Source organism: Vulpes vulpes, chromosome 1, assembly GCF_048418805.1.
Source record: "Vulpes vulpes isolate BD-2025 chromosome 1, VulVul3, whole genome shotgun sequence".
Classification (NCBI taxonomy): domain Eukaryota; kingdom Metazoa; phylum Chordata; class Mammalia; order Carnivora; family Canidae; genus Vulpes; species Vulpes vulpes.
In genome coordinates this window covers 85,124,779-85,146,586 of record NC_132780.1, presented here as the reverse complement: position 1 = coordinate 85,146,586, position 21,808 = coordinate 85,124,779, and positions in this window count along the sequence as shown.

Below are 21,808 nucleotides of genomic sequence, written 5' to 3'. Positions count from 1 at the left end.
TTTACACACAATCTCTCTTCAATCTACTACTTTCCACACTGTAATCAGTGGTGTCGTCAAAATAAAATTGGGTTATGTCAATCCTCTGCTTAAGAAAATTGTTCACTGCTCTGTTGTCAGGGTTCTTCAGGGAAACAGAACTAATAGGATGCGTGTGTATGTAAAAGAGATTTATTATAAGAAATTGGCTCATATGATTATGGAGGCTGGCAAGTCCCAGCATCTGCAGGGTGAGTCAGCAAGTTGGAGACTCCAGAGAACTGCAGGTATAGTTCCTATCCAAATGCCAGTGGCCTTGAAACCTGGGGAGAGCTGATGTTTCTGTTCAAGCCTGAAAGCAGGAAAAAGGCCAATGTCCCAGTTTGAAGGCAGTCAAGCAGGAATAATTATCTCTGACTTTGGGGTCGATTCAGGCTTTCAACTGATTGGATGAGACTCACCCACAAGGAGGGCAATCTGCTTACTTACAGTACTGATTTAAATATTAATCTCATCTAAAACACCCTCACAGAAACACTCAGAATAATGTTTAACCAAATATTTGGGCACTTGATGTCCAACTCAAACTGACACATAAAATTGGCCATCACAAATGAATTCTCAGATTCCCAGCATACTAAAAATAAAATCCAAACTCAGAGTACCTGATTGGCTCAGTTGGTCAAGGGGGCTGACTCTTGATTTCAGCTCAGGTCGTGATCTTGAGGTCCTGGGATTAAGCCCTGCATTGGGCTCTGTGTTCAGTGGGGAGTCTGCTTGAGAATTCTCTCTCCCTCTCCTCTGCTCCTCCCCCTGCTCATGTGTGCATGCCCTCTCTCTCTCTCATAAATAAATAAATCTTAAAAAAATAAAGAAAGAAATCTAAACTCCTTTCCATGACCTCCAAGGTCCCACAGGTCCTGGCCCTTTTCACTCTCCAGCCTCATTTTAGGCCAAATTCCCAAATTGTTCATTCTATTCTAATCACAGTGCCATCTGCCCATTGCTGAAAAATGCCAATCTCTTTGTTGCTATTTTTATGTTTGCTGATCTGTCAAGCCAGGATCACTCTTCTCTCAGTATCCGCACATTTCACATGGCACAACTGGATATTTCCCACTTTTCTGGTCTCAGTTTAAAATGCCTCTGCCTTGGAGATGCCTCCCTTGATAATTCCATTTAAAATACACTCCTAACCCAGGATTTCTATTAAAGTATCTTGTTTATTTTTTTTATTTTTATTTTTAAATAGGCCCCATACCCAATTTGGGAGTTAAACTCATAAGCTTGATTAAGAGTCAATGTTCTGGGCAGCCTGGGTGGCTCAGTGGTTTAACACTGCCTTCAGCCCAGGGCCTGATCCTGGAGACCCGGGATCGAGTCCCATGTCAGGCTCCCTGTGTGGAGCCTGCTTCTCCCTCTGCCTGCGTCTCTGTCTCTCTCTCTCTCTCTGTCTCTGTCTCTCATGAATGAATAAATAAATAATCATAAAGAAAAAAAAAGGGTCATATGTTCTACCAACTGAGCCACCCAGGTGCCCCACCACCTTGTTTATTTGTTCATAGTCATTTTACTTATCTAAAATTATTTTAATTTTTGTATCTCTCTTTTACTAGATATAAGTGCCACAAGGACTATAATCATATCTATTTTCCTCATGATTGCACACCCAACCATGATAGTTCATGCTGCAGTGTAGGCACTCCATAAATATATACTAAATAAATGAATAATTGAGTGGGCCATGGGAACACAGAAATAACTAAGACCAATTCATTGGCCCTAATTATGATTATAACTCAGCCAAAGTGGAAGACCATTTTAAATAGAAATTAATTAAACACCTTTAAAGTTCTCCACCAAGACACTTTTAAAAATAGTTATTGCTCAGAGTTTTTGAGTTTTGCTTGATTATTTCATCTTCAGTTATAATTGAAAGAGTTTGGATGATAATCCTGTGATAACCCCAAAATTTCTTTAGTTGTGATTAATCATTTTATGCAACTAACAGAAAGATTGACTTCACTTTGATAGAGGGACTTACATCTGAATTCTTATTTAATGATTTATTTTGTATTATACTGAGTTGGGTTAGAAATATCACAAAACTCATGGACTCCTCTGAGTTAGACTCATCCAACAAACCATTGTAATATACAACTAATTGGTTTCTACGCCCCAGTTTCTTCACATAGAAAATAACAATGACAAATAATATCTTCCTTCCAAAGTGCTTGGCACCGATCTTGGCCCACTGAAAATCTCAATGATCTGTATCTGTTCTCAGTGTCTGTGAGGTAGGTTGGGAAGTCTTGGCAGGTCAGCTCAGAGTCAAGGAAGCCTCACCTAAGAAGGCTGGTCATAGGACAGAGAGAAATCAAGGATATTAGGTCACAGGTCAGGACCAAGACGTTAGAAACCAGAATTGGTGAGAGCAAAGTAGTATGGATGTGTGAAAGGAATTAAGTTAGAGTTCAAAATACGAGAACAGGGACTAAGGAATGGGGAGAAAAGGCCAGAGATCAGTTAGAGAGCTGAGGTTCAGGGCACAGCAGAATCTACAAGTCTGTTTTTATGGTGAATAAAACTTAAGTCTTGTCTGATTAGAATGAACTGGTTCAAGCTAAGTAGCACCAGTGTTGGGAAGGGGCTTCTGGGCAAGGAAATAGGAAGGTCAGAGACTTATGCATTAGATCCTAGACTTTATTACATCCTCTGTGAATTTAAATAAGAGGTTAGGGGGAGATGGGATAACTGAGTGATGGACATTAAGGAGAGCATGTGATGTAATAAGAGTGATGAATAATAATAAGATGCATAAGAGTGATGAATTACTGAACTCTACCCTTAAAACTAATAGAACACTATATGTTGATTAATTGAATTTAAATTAAAAAAAGTAAGAGGTTACTATTTAGGTGATAATGCCTTTACTTTATAGCACTGATATAATAACCTTTTATCCAAACACTACTTATCTATGTAGATTGTACTTCTTACTGTCATTTACCAGGTGTGAAAGCTGAGGGTAAGAATGGTTTAATCACTGAATTCACCCAGGAAGCTGGAATGGGAGCATTATATAGGCCTTTTGATATCCGGCCCAGAATTTTACCATTTCCAGGAGAGACCCACAATCAGTAAATATTAAAAGTGTATAATACATTTTCACCAGCTCCACTTCCCCAGAAGGATGTCTCTCTATGTTGATTGGGTACTTGGCATACTCTTGGGGAGTTCGATAAGGGAAGACTAGACATAATTCTGTACTGGATACCACCAACAAAATGTATTTTCCAAAATAAAATGCAGTCAGGTATCCTTTCCCCTTATCTTGTGAATCTGAGCTGTCCTGGCTGTCCATATTTCATTTTCATTCCCACCTGTGACTTGATTCTCATTTCCCTTTTATGACAGATTTTGTAATTGTCTTCACGTGGCATGATGTTACTCCTCATGCACAGATGGAGTAGGTAGCTACCAATCAAGTACAATTTGCAAAAATAGATGATCTGATTCCCCTACACCCGCCATCTCCACTACCAGGCTGGATGCCAAGGTAAGGTGCTGCTGAAAACTTCATGCAGCTACACTTGTCACCTGGAAAGAAAATGCAGAAAATGTAATGAATCATCATTAGTCATGAACACGATCTCAAGTCACTTCAGCAGCTTAAGGAAATCACATTAATGGCTTTCTGTGTGCACACACATTTTATACACTAAAAATAAGCGTTTCCTTCTTTAAGAGTAACTATGAAAGAAGTTTCTGTTGGAGAAAAAAAGTCTATTCTAAAAACTTTCTCTTCTGCCTCTCCACTTGGACAATGGTTAGAAACATTAGAATAGTTTGGGAAGACTTTAAAATTCTTGTCCCCAGTCTGCACCCAAATAATATATCTGAATCCCTGTAAGCTGAACCGTAGATCCAGTAACTTTTATAAAGATCCTCAAGTAATTCCATTGTGCAGCCATGGTAAAACAAAACAAAACAAAACAAAACAAAACAAAACAAAACAAAAAAACCAAAAAAGCACTGCTCTAAATGTTTTCCAGAATAAATAAAATAATGCTCTTAAGCATTTTTAAAGAAAAGGTTTTTTCTCCTCAAGTGGAATTTAAAGATTTAGTTAATTATTCAAAAGGTAGAGTTAAAATAAATTAATCATTGGTCCAAGATTCATGGAGGCTGGGGAGGCGGGACAAGGCTTTCGTCTGTATGGGGCCACAATGGTTTTCTTTAATGAATTTGCCAGCTTCGAGAAGAGAAAGGAGACCCAAAGGAGAACAATTGTAGTGTTGTTAATAAGAAGAGAGTTTGAGCAATAAAATTTTGTATCGAATATTATTTTTCTCATAAAACTAAAAAGGAGAACTAATAAGGGCATGTCAAGATTTATATTGTGTAGTTCTTCCCTTTTTTTTTTTTTTTTTTTACACTAAGGTACAATATAACTTACTGGAAAATTCTGTTTTTAGTGTTCAGTTCTGCAAGTTTCAATGAACATATATAGTGTGCAACTACCTTATAGAACAATTTTGCTATTTCCCCAAATTACCCCCTGCCTATTTATAGCCAACCCTTCCTCCAACCTCAGACCCTGGCAACCAGTGGTCTGTTTCCTATTCTCATTTTTCCTTTCCTGAATGTGGTATAAATGGAGTCATGCAGTTTCATTGTATTCTTAATAGTAATATGATAATATAAAGGAATTAATGTGGGTATGTTGTGCAATAAGCTCTGAATTGACCAAGTATCCTTGTCTGAAAGACGAACCGAGCTGTCATCCCTACCTCGAAGCATTTGGGAGAGCTTGGCACTGTCCTTATACATGGGGACTGGGAGGAGTTCTCAGGAGGGCAGAACTTACTGCTTTAAACCAATTTTGATGATACAAATGTTGAAATCAACTTAAAGAAACACCAGTCACATAATTAAACCCAAGAAAATAAAATATGACACAGAAGGGGTATATATTTTTTAATTAATAAAAAATGATTCTTCATCCTTTTATAAAAGCAAGAGTAGTAGAAAAGTCAGAAACAAAAGTAAGGAAGGAAAAACCTACAACCAGCTAAAGAAAAATCATGGTATTTATCTAGACTTTAAAAATTTTTCACACATAGTTATCACATATATTCATTTAGATACATACAGAAATATATCTTTTTTTCTTACAATACTGGGATGTTTTACATACTGTTTCATAAAAGATCTTTCTCTCAAACTTTTTTTCTGCATTATGAATAGTTTCTTTATGCCAATAGTACAGTGTAGGGGTTAAGAGTATAGTCATTAGGAGTGTGGATGAATCAGACAGACCTAGCTATTTTCTCGGCTCTTCCACTTACTAGATATGTGACCTTGGGCAAAATACTGAGCTCCATTTTTTCTTTTTTTCAAAAGAGAGACAATTATATCTAATTTGTATATCTGATGTGAGAGTTAATATAAAATGAGATAATGCATGAAAAACACTTAGTAATATAGTGGCTGGAAAATAATAATGGCTCAGTTACTCTACCAAGTTAATGAACAAGAAAAACTCAGGATGTAATTAAAATATGTGTTTTGCCACTTCATAAAATGTATTCATCACCAGCCTTGAGCTGAAATGTCTCACAGTCCTCATGCTTTTCTGTTCATTTTTAGATAACTGAGTCTGAGGTCATTTCAAGGAACAGTATGTTCCCATTCAGAAATTAGGTGGATGGTACCTGGGTGGCTCAGTTGGTTAAGGGTTAAATTCTTGGTTTAGGCTCCAGTCATGATATCATGGTCGTGGGATCGAGCCCCAACTCAGGCTCCATGCTCAGGAGGAAGAGATTCTCTCTCTCTCCCCCCTTCTGCCTCTACCCCCACTCATTCTCTTCCTCTCTCTCAAATAAATGAATATTTAAAAAGAAAAAAAGAATTTAGCCAAAGCTTTGGCCTGCTACTTTCTGGCACTTGATGTTGAGGAGAGAAGAGCAGTAAGTATGTAAGAAAAATATTGCTTAAACTTGTTCCAGGTAGACTTGGGTTCTTGTGGCCAATGGACAGCTGATTTCTTGGGGGCATTTTGTTTGGCTCTTAGAACACCCTCTGGACATTCCATCCTGCAGCTCTCTCAACTAGGGGAATGTATTCTGGTGAATATTCTTCAGCTCCAGGAATCTGGCCTTCACCTCCAGGTTCTGGCTGCTTTTATTCTTCTGCCCCTTTTGCAGTCATTTGAAATATACCACTAATCACATTCCTCTGACATCTGAAAGCCTTTCTCTCTTTCTGGGCCATGGGAGTCCTTGAGAATCCCTTGCCCTAGTCCACTGGCCATGCAAGGGCACCCTCTAACTCCATGACCAAAGGTGTTAGGAATGAAGAAGTGAAGTCAGTGTTAAAACAGTAGTGAGAAAATTGATTTCAATTTGCTATCTTCACAGCTCAAACTGGGAATGAGCTGAGATTTGCAACAAAGCTCATCTGATTCCAAGGATCTTTCCATCATATTTTCCTATAAATGTGTAGTCAGTGTTCAATAAGTATTTGCTGAATCTGCATCTAAAACGAGGTATAGACGTGACTATCCAGAGCCCTGGCAAAACAAGAAGGACCTATACAATTAAGTAGCAAATGATTTTTCTCAAATATCTGAAAGAGCCATTTACTGTTCTGCCAAGCTATAACCTCAATGATTTCTTTTGAATATTAACTCAGATTATCCATGATAATTTTTTCCTATTTTTTTTCCTCTCAAACACTGAGCACTCATTAGCTATTACAGGATAAATACTCTCACTAAATGAAACAGCAGTATTACATCCCAGCCACCTAATTCTTGATAATAAAATACCACCTAACTTGAGAACGATCCAGTTAAATAAAATACAGGCTGTACTAATGCCACAGCTTTGGCTCTGATTTAATTTTTTACTACCTAGTCAATGTACCATGTTAACCACTGCTCATTTTAGTGATAGCATTTTAATTCTATGCCTGTCTCCACTCCTGACTTGGCATTTGTCTAAAATAGTGGGACAGTGGGGGAACGGTTTCAAGATTTTGTTTTTCCTCTTCCTCACTAAAGCATTCTCACTGGGGAAAGAATCTGAGGGAAATTTTTTAAAGAGGGTGGAGACTTTCATTTGTCTTTAAATTCCATTATTCTGCCCACATGGAGCCTGGCTCACATCCTGCATCCCAGAGCCTCTGGCTGCTAAGAGACCCACTGCCTGGCTGAAAAGTTGCCTAAGGCAGGTAACATTTTGACCCAGGAGCGGCAAATAGAGGTCAAAAGAAACAGTGTATTCAGCATTCTTTTGACATGTGGGAAACTTTATTTCATGACCCTAGATAATAAATATAAAAAACAACTATATGTCCCCAGGCAAGTAAAACTGTAAATGAATAGTTTCATTGATAAGCCTGGCCCATAAAATTCAATATTCTTTCTCATCTATCCTTTCAAAGGGTTAAGCTTCAAAGATTGGTGTAGCTCATAAAAATATTTGATTAATATTTCAGCAAAAAAAAATCTAAGTGCTTTCCTATTGTAGATTTCATTAAACATAATTAACATATAAAATATACATACCTTTTCTAAATGCAATATTTTGTTTTGTTTTTGAAACTCATTAGGATTCATTTGGTTGCAAGTAATAGAAATACAACTAGAACTAGCCAAAGCAAAAAGAGAAAAGATATCAGGAAGATATCCCAAAGCATCCATGGATACCAAAATGTATTATGGGATCAAAAGGCACGAAGCCCAAATGGCTCAAGAAAATGGACCACAAGATTGGAGCTCTTATAGAAAGCCTGGAATACTACTCTTGTCTTCTGTCTGGCTTTTCCCCCTGAATGTACACTGTTCTTTCCTTGTGCTGTCCCCTAGTCCACATAGTGCTGCATAACTTTCAAAAAGGGCTTGCATTTTATGTGTTGTAGCTGAGTCACCTAGGGAGAGCACCTGTCCCCAAGTTCCCAAGGCAGGGATCATTTGATTCAGTCTAAGTCATGTGTCCTCCCAGGAATAAACTGTGGCTGGGGTGACTGCGTCATGCTGCAAAATTATCACTCCAGTTTCAAATCAATGGATTGCGATGTTTGGGTCAGTTTCCCAAAAATTGGGGTATTTCCTTGAAAAGTTTTGTGAGTTGGGGGTGGTATTGGGAAAACTCAAAATGTTGGCATCTTATACTTTGGACTTTTCACATAATGAATGCTAAGTTGCTAAAGTTTTAAGCAGAATTATGAAGATAATTAAAGGAATTAAGGAGAGAATTAAATACATATAGCATTGCCACCAAATTAAAATGCTACTTGTGTTTATTTGGGAAACAATTAACATAATGTTATGTAACAAAAGTTAAATATTGCCTCTGGAAGTTTTTTCCCCATATTGAAATCTTACTCCACTATTAACTAGCAATGGGACTGCTCTAGGTCCAAGTTTTCCTTATCTGTATAATGGGAATATTAGCATTACCCATTTTGATGGGCTATTAGGCAATTAAAGTGAATTAATATATATGTAAAGTGCTTTTAACAGTGCCTGGCACATAGGAACCCTCAAAAATGTTAATTGCTCTTGCTTTTTTTCCTTCCAGATGTTGAACATGAGAAACAAATTCCACTTTTCCCTCACTCCACTAAGTAACTGAAATAATACAAGATGCAATTTTTGCTGCATCAATGTGAACTCAGCTCTTTATGTAGCTAATATTGGCTTTAGTTGCTTTTAGTGAGATCTTAGATCACTCAAAGTCATTAAATTCTTTAATAAAGCAAACAGCGAAGAATTGGGCAATATCCAATAGTCAGATGAGGTCTTGAGTTCTATTTTAACATTATGACTTAAAATGAATCTATATGACTTTGGGGATTTCTCTTTCACCCATCATATAAGAAGACAGATGCAGGTAAAAAAACATTGCATCTCAAAATTAGTCATTTTATGCACACATAAAATCAAGAGGCCTGTCGTTAGGAAATAATAATATGCCATTGTTTTCAGCTTCATAAATATGCATATCTGCACATAAGTCTTCAATTTTTCATAGGCTCATGAATAAATCCTTGGACATGAATTTGGCACATATTTTTTATTTAGTGTTTATGTGTTTGTCCATCTGTTGTCTAATCATTGGATCATAGCAGAGCATCCATGCAGCTAAAAGACGTATTTCTACTCCCATAACTATTTTCACAAAACTTTGGGTCCATTTTTAGATGCTATATTTGATGATGGAAGGCCTCTGTGAGGTAGGTTACATACAAAAAGCAAATTCCACTCTTTGTTCTTCCACCTCTCTCTCTCTCTCTCTCTCTCTCACACACACACACACACACACACACACACACACACACAAGGCCCGTGCTGTTTTAGCAATTACTTGAAATTGAAGCCAGCAGCCACATAGAAGGTTGAATAGGTTATTAGGTTTAGCTGTGTCTACAAAACTTACTGAGTTACACAACAGTGCTGAACTTATTTTGACAATTCCAGGAGTCATATTTTTTAAAAAGAATATTAACAAGGCAGACTTTGACCAGAGAGGGACAAGTGTATTGTTAAGGGGTCTGAAAATTGTATATTTGAGAAATAATGGAAAGAACCAGAAGTGCCTTAGGCCCTTGTCATTCAATGTAGCTCAGCGGTAAAACCTCCTCATGGCTTTAAAATTTGGACCAGGTCACCATTTTTATGCACAAATTTGCATTAGTTTTATTAAAATAGTATATAATTTTTTAAACTCTTAAAATGCATATAAAAATTAAACAGGCATTTGTTTTATAAGACATCATGCTTGGTACTGGGTGTTGTGGGTGAAGATTTTGATAGGCTTTTCTTTGGACATCAAGCATTAGAAATGTTCAGCATAGTCATATACTACAGGCCGGCAAGTGGTCATCCTGGCCTGAGTCTGGATAGAAAAATCAGGGCTAAATGTGAATAAACGTGGATGTCATTTAGGTAGAGATTATGATTAATGAGTTTGCCAACAGCAAGATGTGAAAAGGTCTAGGAACAGAATTGGAGGTATTAAGGTTGCCTAGATTCTTTTTTTTTTTTAAGATTTTATTTATTTATTTGAGAGAGAGAGAGTTGTGAGAGAGAGAGAGTGCACTAACAAGGTGAGGGGCAGAGAGAGAAGCAGACTCCCTGCTGAGCAGAGAGTCCAATGCAGGGTTTGATCCTGGGACTCTAGGATCATGACCTGAGCCAAAGGCAGACACTTACTCAACTGAGCCATCCAGGTGCCCTGAGGTTGCCTCTGTTGTAAGAGAGTTAAATCTCCACGTCCTGCCACCTGGTGATTAGTCATTTTCAGTTGAGGGCGAGAATAGACATGGCATCAATCTTCCATGGGCAGCTTTTATGTGCATGCATATATAAACGTGTATATCTGTGTATCTGTGTATATACAAGAAGGTAGGGCGGCAATAATTTGTCAAAGAAATGGAAGTTACAATAAGAACCAAAAGAATAAAGTATCACCTCTGACATCAGGGGTGAAGAAAATTTTGAAAGCTGAGGGATCAACAGTGTCAGATGGTGTGGAAAGGAAGAATGTCAGTAAAACAATAGACTTGGATAATCCATTTATTGAAGTTATTCTAAAAAACAAGATACAGTGGAGTGTTAGGTGAAAATCTTATTTTTCAAAGCATCGGAAAGTAAATTGAAGTGGGAGGTAGGGGATAATATAAGTGAAGTCTCTGAGCACAGACTGTTATTTTTAGAAGTTCCCTATTAAGGGGAAGAGAATAAACAGTAGCTTAGGTGAAAGGAGAACCAAGGGAGGGATTTGTCTTAGGACCAGGAATATAAAGACATGTTTGTAGTTGGAAGGGCAGAAAAGAAAGAGGAAAGTGAAAGGTTGAATATGAAGAACAGGGATGATTGATGGACTGAGAAAATGGAAGGACAAAAGGCAGCAAGATAACAAGTGGAATAATTATTTTACAAAAAAACCAATTCTCCCTCTGAGACAGGACTAAAGGAGAAAAGAATGGGTCCCAACCCAGAGAAAATCTGAGGTCAAGGGAAAGATAACAAAGAAGCTGTCCACATGAGTCTCATGTCAATGCACCCAGTATTTGATCATCTCTAGCCTAGGCAGAAAAAGCTATTGGCTTATAGCACTGTGGGTTTGCTGTGAATTATAATTAAGTCAAGTCAGCACCAAGCAGTAATTTCTGTTATTACATAAGGTTCTGCTATATAGTGAGACCTGATGATTAGGTCCAGATCTGAGGCTTGGAGGTGTTGTGAGGCCAGCACTGGAGCAACCTTCTCATCCCTGCACCTGCATTCCTGAGACCAACATTCTTCCATTACTGGCTGCTCTGTCTTAGCTTTTCATGAGCAATCCTGATCACACTTTTCTATGGTTGCTCTCTTAAAAGGCAGTAATATTTGAACACCTTTTAGAAGCTCTTGGGATGGGTGAGTGTCCAACCCAAGAAGACACATGGAGCTGCAAAACAAACATAAAATACACCTGGAACAAGTGGAGTTTGAAATTTGTTTATACTTCACTGATGAAGTGGAAGAAAGTAGAGCTAGCATGGACTATTTGGTAAATATTGGGTAATTATGAAAAAGTTAGAAATTCATGTTTGTATCAGAAGTCAAAAAAGATTATCAAACAAAGTTATGAGAAGCCCACACTAATCAGTCAATTCTTAGACTGGCTTTTTGATTTTTGTCTTTATACATTATGCAACAGCTAGCCAACCAGAGAGTTTAAATTTCATTCTTAGATTAAGTCAGATCCCCTGCAATCTACATCTTATTTAGCAGAGTTACTTTTACTGCACTATTCTTTGGTAGTTTGCATTGAGACACCATGGAGAGATTGTATGAAATGTTCTCTTTTTAAGTCCTGTAAGAATATTGCTCAAAGTGTTACTCATCATGGCAAGCAGTGTCTCCTTTATGCAGGCCTAGGGAAGAATTTTTCTTGGGCCCTGGGGCTCACATTGAATTTTTTTCTTAGCAACTAGAACATTTTGATTCTATGGGCATTGGGGGTATTATTGTGATTGTGATTCTTTGCTTTATCTTTGGCTGTGTATCAAGTGAGAATGCTTTTAGGCACATTGACTTACAATAACTTAAGCAGGGTTTTTTTCCTATCTTTTTACAAAGCAAGAAGCCTCAAGATAAGTGTGGGATGGGTCCAGCACTTCATTTGGGGACCAGTGTCTCTGAATCTCCTCCGGACACAGGATGGCTGGTTGCAGCTGTAGGTAGAGTTCTCAAACTTTGATGTGCATTGAAATTGCATAACTGATAAAGCAGAGGTGCAGGCTCTTTGAAGAATAGAGCCTGGGCTCATTGTCACCAAGATCTTCAAGTGAGTCTAATATCAATGAAAGCTTGAGAACACTAGTCCCTGCCACTCCAGACAAGAAGGGAGAAATACAGTAAAAGTCTTTCTCTTCACCAGGCTCCATCTTCTTAGCTAAATAGAAAAAAAAAATTTTCAGAGTCAATCCTGCCAACTTTCTCTTATTTCTCCTTTAAGGAAGCCTGGGAGAACCCAATTTTCCAAAAATCAAAGACATTTGTCTTTGTCCTAACCTAAACATTGATGTTAAGAAGGAAGCAGGTTGTTGGATGGGGGCAAACAACAGTGGTTTGGAGTCAATATTGCCTTTAGTTATTACATAGAAACTAATTTTATATTTCTTTATGTGGTAACTTTATTCTGAAATAATTTTGCTTTTTCTCTGATTTTTCTAGTAAAATTATTTGTCTTGGGGCACCTGGGTGGCTCAATTGGTTGAATGTCTGGGATCAAGACACCGAGCCCTGCTGAGCCGAGAGCTTGCTTCTTCTCTCTTTGCCCTCCCCTCCCCGACACATTTGTGTTCTCTCTCACTCACGCTGCTCTTTTTCTCTCTCAAATAAATTTAAAAAATCCTTAAAAAATAAAATAAAATAAAATTAGTAGTCTTTTTTTTTAAGATTTTATTTTATTTATTCATGAGAGAGAGAGAGAGGCAGAGACACAGGCAGAGGGAGAAGCAGACTCCATGCAGGGAACCTGATGTGGGACTTGATCCCGGGTCTCCAGGATCACACCCCGGGTGAAAGCGCGGTAAACTGCTGAGCCACCAGGGCTGCCAAAATTAGTTGACTTGTATGAACTTATATTATCTACCTTAAGTTGTTTTAAAAATACTATGGGTATATGGTGAATGTGATGAAGTTCTTGTACCTTGTGTTCAAGGATGGCCACTTTCGTCATCATCAATGAAAGAATCTAGAGGTGTGAAGTTCTGCTTTCTGAGCTGCCTGAGGGCCATATTGAGGAGAATGCTATCATGCTCCATTCTCCTCTAGTTCATGCTCTATGTCGTGAAGCAGGCTCACTTGGTGATTTCTCAGAGTCAAAGTAAAGCTGAGACTCCATCTTGATTGAGCATGACTTGGGAATGGCCTTTCCTGGCTATTCTCTCTTAGCCCAAGTATGAATCCTGTTCACTTCTTGACATTTTGTGCCTCCAGCTTGTTAAATCATAACAGCCATTGTGCATGAAGCTCATCTGAAAAACACCATGTTCTGTCCCATCCTGATTGGAGGCAGGGCCCATGTTTTTCCCTAAAAGCTCCCCCAGGTGATTCTCATGTGTAGTCAGGGCTGTGGAACCAGCGCTCTGGCTGACTGACTCACTGACTCTGATGTAACGCCATCTTGTATGCTTTGCCTTTAGCTTGGTTCATCTGATTCTATTTCTGATTTCAATTTCTGTTTGTGGGTTTCATTCCAAGGATCTCTGTCCTTCTGTTCCCATATGGTAACCTGGCTACGTTTATGACTGCTCTCTGAGTTCTGGATTGATTTCTTGACCCACCCTAGACTGTGGACTCTAATTAACCTGCTCCTGCATTTCAGTGGCAAGAGCTGAGTCCCCTTCTCTGATTCTTAGCAGAAGGCCAACGTATCCCACCGATGGCCACAAAATGTGGGGAAATCCTAGGGCTGACAAAGTAGACATAAGGAAGCAACAATTGACCCTGCACAGCATCGTTGCAGAGTTCAAACTTCAGGAAACTTTCTGTTTTTAGTACCATCCAATTTCACCTCCACATCAGCAAGAGTCTCCTTTGGTCTCACACAGTTTCTAATTTAATTCTTCTTCCAAGCGACTTCTTGAGACTCAGAGCTAATGATTTTACCCTATTTTCTCAAACCAGAAATCCCCACAGTTTTGCTCTCTCCCTACAGATAGCCAATAGATCATCTTCATACCATTCCTTTTGTTAATTTAAGCTTTATACCCTCACCTCAATTTTTTCCTTGAGTTTCAGACCTGTCTTTCTCACCAAATTCTTTCACATTCTCAGCCATCTTTTTTTTTTTTTAAGATTTTATTTATTTATTCATGAGAGACACACAGAGAGAGGCAGAGGCATAGGCAGATGGAGAAGCGGGTTCCCCACAGGGAGCCTGATGTGGGACTCAATCCCAGGATCCTGGGATCATGACCTGAGCTGAAGGCAGATGAGCTCAACCACTGAGCAACCCAAGTGTCCCCATTCTCAGCCCTCTAACTACACTATATATACCAAGTTTCCTGTAAACACCAAATCTGCCTCAAACATAAGTAACAAAATAAGTGGCTCGATATTGTTTCGAATTTGGGCAGCCTGGGCCCAAATTCTAAGTTTGTTCCTTCTCTGACAGAATGGGGTAATAATAGTAGCTAATTTGTAAGATTGTTGGAAGAAAGAAATAAGATAATGCATATAAATCTTAGAGGATTCCCTGGCACATCATAAGGGCTCAAGAAATGTTTGGTAAATGTTTCCTGCAGATGCTAAGGTAGAACTTGGCTAAAATTTATTTATTTGTTGGGGATCAACACCAATGAAAGGAAGCAAGGGACAGGGCTTGACAGAGGACAGGTTCAACTTCTGGAAATGCCAAATTTTCAAGTAAATATTGTCTGACAGACTTGTTTTATTGACCTTTGCCTGTCAATCACCAGATGTAGGTTGACTCAGGGTAGCTTATGGCCTTGGGTGAGATGGCTTTCCATAGTTTGAAGTGACTAGGAAGAAGCTGGCACCTGGCAGCTGTTTACTGACCACATTCTGGGTCTGTGAGGCAACTGCTGTCATGGAGGCAACATCTGTTTGGGCAAGCCTCTCCATGCCTACTGTAGTTTTCCTATTACCTCTCTTCTAGGTGAAATATGCACAGGCCTGACATGTACCCAGCCAAGGTGAGGTAGTTATTCCTCACATTGCCTATGCTTAGAAATACTGTTCTCTCTAAGACTCCTTGCCAACAAATCTGTGGGCCAAAAGCATTGGAGAAGGCTGTAAACATGCATAATTTTAGATTATTGGACCCTAGGACTAAAGTCTAGGTTTTTATTACCACAAATAAGAAGAAAGAAATAATAGGAAAAAAAGTATGAGGATGGGGTAATTTTAATAATGTATCAGTCCTTTGTCTGATGCAGTACCTGGTGATTCTACTAATATGATCTGTCAGCAAACAACAGAATCTGTGCACAGAACTCCCAGGAACCCACTTCCCAAAATCATTCAGCCTAGGACTAGTTGTGATTTCTAGACAAACTAGTTTCAATAGCCTGCAATAAGTTTTAGAAAAGATACCTAATCCTTCATTTGCTGCTTGTTTTCCAAAGGAACTGGAATTCACACATGAAATGGTTGCTCCAGTCCTAATAAATGTTTAAGTTTCTCAGATGCTATGGTCTTTCAGCAGGGACTAGATTAATTTCTGAAGAAAGACAGACTAAAAGGTATTTTCAGTAGGCTTGCATAAATGTTTTCTGAATCCCCGTAGCTTCCATGGTCCTAAATACACAGCATAACCAGACCTCTATGGAACCTCATGGATAGAGGGACAGGAGATCCCTGGACTTTGGACCATCTTCAGAAGAACATAGCACCTGTGGCTCTCCTTGATAGCTCCTTAGTGTATTCTCATATCATTCTAGTCAAGCAGGAAATTCAGCATTGTGGAGACATTCTGTCTACAACAGTCTGAAACATGGAATTGGATTCTTAGCATTTACACAAAGGTACTCTAGCTAAGCAGTGAACAGCACATGTTTTGGAACAATAAAAAACTAGGTTTGAATCTCACCACTGAAAGAATGGCTGTGGGACTTTAGGCAAAATGCTTTGCTTCTCTGAGCTTTAGTTTACTTACCCAAAAAAACCTTGGGACAACAATCCCTAAATACATAGTGTCAATGTCTATTGTAGTACTTAGCACATTCAGTATTCAACAAACGATAAAGGGTATCAACACCATCCTCATCATCATCTTTTTTTTTTCCAGCATGGCAATGTTCAAGTGAAGAATCATCTTTCCATAAATGCATTTCATGTTTTTATGCTTATTGGGTTTAGTTCTTTTTCCTTTTCCTTTTTCCTTTGCAAAGGTCATATGTTGATCATTCCTGGTGTTATTTCTTGTACTCCCAGTTTTTGATTGATGAGGAGTTGTGTACAGTAAGTGGCTCATGGAGTTAGGGCAGGGTTTGGGTTGTGCTCATTCTCAGTGACTTCCAGTGATTACATCACTGTTGAGGATTAATCCAGTGACTACATTGGACCAAATTATGTGTCTTGGGAATAGCTTCGGATTCTGCACAGTTGACAAGGTATTCTTTAAGCTCCCAGTAGGCATTATGTGAGGACCTCAATACTAAAGAACGTCCCTCTGCCTTGGGAGAGATATCATCTCCACCTTGGATAGAATAAGAACTTCTCTGTTGGCTTAATACTAAAGAAAATCTACATTTTTCTTGTACTATAGAAGGATTATCTAGCTTAAAGCTGAGTTGAGACCAAAATTAATTCCTTTTACTGCTTCTCCTAGCTTCTTATCTGTATTTTTACAATTCTTGAAATTCCCTATCCTTGGCAACGGTTCCTCTCTCTGTACTTTTGAATTAAAGCAGGGAACACATATTAATAACTGTGGGGTTAAGACTTGTGACACATGTGGTGGCTAAGAGCAAATGTATCAGCTGTAGATATTTGTTTCAAGGACTGTTCTGTGGTCCAAGAGGTTCAGCCATCACACTATGAAGCCCTCACCAGCGAGGGACTAGTACTTCTATATTCACTGACCCTCTTCCTCTTTGCTTCTCTGTGAATCTTATCCCAGTTCAGAATAGCTCTAATATGATACATTTAGAATCAGACTTCCTGGGTTCAAGTACTGGTTTTGCTACTTACTAGGTTTTAACCTCTTATGGTTTCATTTACTCATCTCTAAAAAAGGGGCATTCTTGTAAGGATTAAAGGATCAAGTGAGATAATACATGTACTATACTTAGGCTAATATCTGGCATAATATCTATTGGCTGCTAATATTTTATTGTTATTACTATTACTTACATGCAACCCTCTGAGTTCATGACAGGCATACTAGCCAGATTCCAGTGGAATTGTTGTTGTTGGTGGTGGGTTTTTTTGGGGGTGGGGGTCACCAATTTATAGAGCAACAATCCTCTGGTGCAGGCAACGAAAGTTTTAACCAAAAGAAAGAGATGACAAGGCTTAAAATCATCTGTAAAGCAATACAAAGAATGTACAAATGAATCTCTTCCATAAAGTTACAAAGGGTGGATAAATATAAGCTTGGTTACACCACCTGTCTTAATCCAATTTGCTATAACAAAATACCATACACTAGGTGGCTTATAAATGACAGAAATTTATTTCTCACAGTTATGGAGATGAGAAGCCTAAGATCTGGTTGCCAGCATGGCTGGGTTTTCAAAAAAACTTTCCACATTGCAGAGGACTGATTTAACATTGCATCTATCTTCACATGGCAAAGAGAACAGAGAGAGACAAGCAAGCTCTCTTGTTCCTCTTAAAAGGGTACTAATCTCATTCATGAGGGCTCTATCCTTATGACCTCACTAATCATAATTATTTTCCAAAGGCCCTACCATCCAATACCATCACATGGTTGGGAGGTAGAGTTTCAACATGTGAATGGGGAGGCACAAATATTCAGTCCATAGCACTGCCTTACCAAGCCCCCATGACATTGTCACGTGATGCAGACTTCACATTCCTTCCCTCATCTCTATCAGTAGACTTCAATGCAATAATAGATCAAAGGATCAAGCCCCCAGTAGAGGGTATTACAAAATATTAGTTAAAAAGAAAGAATAAAATCTTCAAGTTTGCTTTTTAGTGGCTCCATTTGGAATAGTTTCTGAGGTCATTACTGGCTTGCTACACTAGCAAATGTACAAACCAGGTGTCCTAAAAGAATACTTCAAATCTGGCCTTATTTAGCATAAAGTTTTCTAAGAGTTAAAGAGGCTTTGGGAAGAATAAATATATGACCACAAATCAATAAAAGGGAAAAGCACTAATAATTACAAATGCATAACTAGACACTCTGACCAATTAGCCAGTTGTCACACATTATCTGAATTAAAATAAAAACATTGTGAGAGGAAATGAGTCACAATGTCTATAAATGTAAAATATATGTTTTACCACAGTTCCAAGATATTTAGGAGTAAAGGGACAGTAATATGGATTAAGTACAGTATGTGACATTTGATGGTGTTTTAAAGATTGATATCTTGTTGCAGTTTTAAGCATTCCATTCCAGTATAAGGCCAATGCTGTCACGTTTACCTGTCATGGCAGCACTAGAAACCACATCCTTATCTCTAGTATTGATCAGATTCCCTTCAAACCTCCCATGATTAAAATGCCCCCCAACTCCTTAATTCAAAACATTCTTAATCTGTCTCTTGGATGTCTGCATAGAGACACATGAAAATGCAAGATAAAATATAATCCCCCGACATACAGAACACAAAATGACCGCTATGGTTGCAGACATGCATAATTTACACGTTACTGAACAGCGTGCGGTATACATTTGCATTAAATAAACAAATCCGTTAGCAATGCAGTGCAAGTTTTCTGGACAAAAGAAAAAGATTCCTTTTTAATTAGGTCTGAAAATAGTGTGGAATAATAGTGATCTATACCATGGAGCTTATAATAATAACTGATTTCTCCCAATAAATTGTGATGAATTTACAATAACTTCATACCCTTGTATTTTGATTCTGGCATTTGAAAGAGAGGGGCCTATATGTCACTTTTAGTGAATAAACAAACAGTCTGGAAATGCATTACTCCATGAATTATAGGAACAAAAACCCAAAGCATCTTTAGTGGAATAAGCTTGAACAATAAAATGTGAAATACTCTATAAACAGAAATGCAATGCCTGAAGGCATGAATATTTTCTCCCTCGTTTAGTTTTGCTTTTCTAGATAACAATCCATCTCCGATTTTATATCACTCCAGCTAATAATTAACTCATTTCTGGGTAATGTAACCTGTAAAATGAAGGCATGGAGGTGCTAGTACTACCTCAGGAAGACATGATAATGATTTCTCTCAGGTGTCTGAAGAAAAAATAAGAATATGAAGGAGGAAGGGGATCTGATAAGCATTAAGTGGCAGTGTTGCTTTTAGAAAGAAGTAACATGAATAATTTATCAAAGACATCAGTGAATATATTTAGCTGTGTGCCGTGAAGGTGAACGCCTGGGTCACGTGTTTCGCTTTTATCATAGGAGCTCACAACAACGTGTGTTGGATCACTAGCCTTTCCAAGAGTATTTTAAGACAGACGTGTGATTTTTTTTTTCTGGCACGATAACCAAGAAATATTTAAAAGGTATGTTGCCTGAATTCATAGAGACTTCAGTAAGGGAATATGTCATAAAGAAGGCATATTGTATTCCTAAAGACTATCCGTTCCATGATGGATTTTGGACCATGTTGTGAAATGACTTCCTCCGTGCTCTCTAATTCCCCTGTGTCTCTTTAGTAACATGCTTCTGGCCTCACTCCGAATCTATTTATTCAAGAAACAATAATAGTAAGGACTGCAAAGTAGACTCCAGAGGCAGCTGGGCCATTGCTACTTTTTCATTCTAAACCCAAATATATGCTCTTCGATACTGTTGTCATTTTTTAAGAGTTAAATTGTGTTTCCCAGAAAGATATGTTAAAGTCCTCCTAACCCGAGATCCCTGTAAACATGATCTTATTTGGAAATAGTCTTTGTAGATGTAATTGAGTTAAGACAAGGTCAGGGGGATGGGTTCTAATCCAACATGACTGGTGTCCTTACAAGAAGAGGAAAAGTGACCCTGCCTCAGACACATAGAAAGGATGCCATGTGATGGTGGACAAAGAGATTGGAGTGATGCTTCACAAGCCAAGGAATGCCAAAAATTGCCAGCGACACAAGAAGCTAAGAGCAAAGCCTGGAAAGATTCTTCCACAAAACTTTAAAAGAGACAATGACTCTTATTTCAGACTTCTTGCCTCCAGAACTGTGGAAGAATAAATGTCTATTGTTTAAAGTCCCCCAGGTTGTTGTATATTGTTGTAGCAATCCTAGAAAACTAATACATGACCTAAACTTAGATCTCCAGAGGGAGGAGCAGTGAGCTAGCAAGCATACCTGGCAAACCAATAATACGAGAGGTGTGCATGCGCCAAGGGTACAACTGTTTCCACACGTCCATTAACAAAAAGGCATGTTACTGTGTGAGTTGGTCAAGTTCATCACAAAGTTTGTCCATGCAGTCTCTGTTTCTGCTTACTTTCTGGGCATAATAATTAACAGGCACTTTTTTACTTTCAAAATATCCCAGTTTGGATGTTAAATTATAGTTGCTCCACCTATGTGTACCGACTTAAGCAATCAGCAAAAGAACAAGTAGAATTTTACCACTGTGTCAGTATTTTTTAATTTAAACTTCATTAGTTAATAGCATAATATTGGTTTCAGGAGTAGAATTCTATGATTCGTCACTTACATACAACACCCAGTGCTCATCCTCACAAGTGCCCTGCTTAATACCCAACCCCCACTTCATCCATCCCTCCCCCCATCCTTCCATCAATCCTTAGTTTGCTTTCTATTATTAAGAGTCACTTATGGATTATTTCTCTCTCTCCTTTTGTAGTTTTGATTTTAAAAATTTATTTCTATTGTCACAGTCAAAATCTCTCCAACAATGCAGTAAATTAAAGCTTCAAGATTCCAGGAGTTAATTACTTTAGTTTTAATTTTACTCTGGGACTCACAAATTTACAGCTCTCTTTCCGGGGTCACTTTCCTTGGAAATAATGTTCCAACTTGTTTAAACCAATTAGAATAAACAGGACTAGTAATACCCCCTGGGATTAGGAAGTAATAAGGAGAAGGAAGAAAATGGCACATCAGGTGAAAAGCAGCAGGAGTAGTATTGTGAGCTCTACAGTCCATTGCAAGGGGGTGGAGTTCAGCAGTGTGGATTCTGGAAAAGAGTTAGAGATATGGCTTTTATTTCTCACTTTGTCACAAATCCTCCCTGACTTTGAGTAAATCTGTCTTTGTTTTCCAATTTGGCAGGTGAGGGCTATAATAATTGGTTTTTAATTCTGTTGATGTTTGTTGGTTAATTAGGGAATGCTGATAAAATGCCTGAACAATTTGAAAAACACATTGAATGCTCTCTGCCTTGAAGATGGGCCTATATAGAATTTACTGTTCAGTGTTAGAAGAAAAACTAATTCCTATTTCTTGTCAGTTGTATGCTTGTTATATCACTAAATCATGCTACTGGTCAAGCGATTAGTATATGTAAAATGATGTTACATATGTCTCCAAATCTTTGTTCACTCTGTTTGCCTCTCTTATCTATTGTGTTCAATTTAAAATAAGGCAGTCGACATCATTTGACTAGTGACTGTGTTTAGCCTCAACTCTGGCTTCTGAAGTTAAGATGAGGTTCTCCG